This window comes from Morone saxatilis, unplaced genomic scaffold (genome assembly GCF_004916995.1).
Source record: "Morone saxatilis isolate NCDOM2014 unplaced genomic scaffold, NCSU_SB_2.0 Contig15, whole genome shotgun sequence".
Classification (NCBI taxonomy): Eukaryota; Metazoa; Chordata; class Actinopteri; family Moronidae; genus Morone; species Morone saxatilis.
This window is the reverse complement of record NW_023339707.1, coordinates 7,613,166-7,614,779: the sequence shown is the minus strand read 5'-3', so window position 1 is coordinate 7,614,779 and position 1,614 is coordinate 7,613,166. Positions and strand designations below refer to the sequence as shown.

Genomic DNA, 1,614 nt, shown 5'->3' with positions numbered 1-1,614 from the left:
CCCAAAATAGGTTTGACATTGCATATTAAGGTGCTTACAACCACCACCGTGCCCGAGTGCTCCGTGCTACGGCTGTCATCGGTTGTGTGGGGTTTTTTTTTTCTCCGCTGGTGTCATGTGCTGTAATAGTATTTCCTCCTTCCTTCAGATCGGGCTCTGCTTTGGCGTAGTGTGTTGCATTAGACACGTATTCCAAAAAATAAAAATACACCACCGAGCGCTCGTTTCTATCTCGGAGGTGATTTCCAGCTGTGGTGTTTGAGGGTGTCGTTTATGAAACGTGACCAGGGGACGTTTTTGTGGTTTGTGATGCAGGTGGATGCTTGAAGCGCCTTAATACTCTCGCCTGTTTCCGCATGGGCGGGGGGGGGGTGTTCAATGTGGTGTGTGCGTATGTGTCTGTTCGTACGTGAAGGGGCTTGCTGGCTCTGTAGGCGTCGGGTTGATTGATGTGTGTGTATCTACTGTAACTATCAGCAACGCCAACATTTTCCTGGTTAATACGGACGGTGCTATAAACAGACATACGCATATTATGACCAGTATTATATACCATACCATATACCATATAACAATGACTATATAACGAGCCATATAAACAAAACCATTAACCTATTACCGATTTAACCATACTATAACCATAAAACATGTACCAATACCGATTGACTATATCAATATACCGTATACCATATCGACGCCTACAAGTCCACCCACACCACACCTTGGTTCACCATCTCGGCCCAAATCAACCAAGACTACTGTGTTACTGGCAGAAGGTATCAGAACAGAATAAACTACAAAGCTGCTATTGTTCTCTTTTTTAAAGCTCACCCCTCAGTGTGTATGATGAATTGACAAAAACAGCAAAAGTCAATTTGCTGGATCTCATCTCACAATTCTAAATATTACCAACTATCTAGCGTCTCCCACTCAACATTTACTGCATGCAAAGACAAGGCTATAAAACAACCATTTACCTTGCCATGGCATAAACCAAGCACTATAATAACACCATGATGCCATGATACATCTTGCCATCCGTGCACAAACCACGAACAAGCCAGATCTCAACTAAGAAAAAATTGCAACTTTGTATCATCTGTCAGTATGAAAAATCAGTCCACCACTGTGAAGCATGTTTTCATTTTCTCACATTCAAAATATCGTGCAACAACCCTGGTTCTGTCGCACTGTAATATACTGTCAGCATTTTTCAAGGAACAATTTATATGAAATGCGTCGTTTTTGTCCCCTGGTTTAGAGGTTTTTTTACCATACATCTGGGATGAACATAAACTCTACATGAAATTCTGGTGGCCCTAATTTAACTTAACATGACCTTAATCGATAACCTCTGCACAAATAATTTTTGATTACAGTTTATCAACAACATCCTACCACCTACCAGATTCTCCATGCCAGCCACCCACACCTCGCAGCTGCACTCGCCTGTTAGGCTCAAGCTCAGCTACATGCAGATGCTACACACCTACTCTTGTCTTACAGATATTCCCAATTACTGACCACCTCATGATCTGTAAAAACCCTCCTGCCAGCCAGGCTGCTGTGCCAGAGGACCCCTAATTCAGGTTTGACTTTATATGGCATAATAGT

General features: G+C 42.6%; 1 protein-coding gene across 1 annotated transcript in view; it reads left to right on the top strand.

The window, feature by feature from the left end:
- Positions 1–1,614, top strand: part of bsna (bassoon presynaptic cytomatrix protein a) — a 137,455-nt gene that overhangs the window by 493 nt on the left and 135,348 nt on the right. The window lies entirely within an intron of this gene.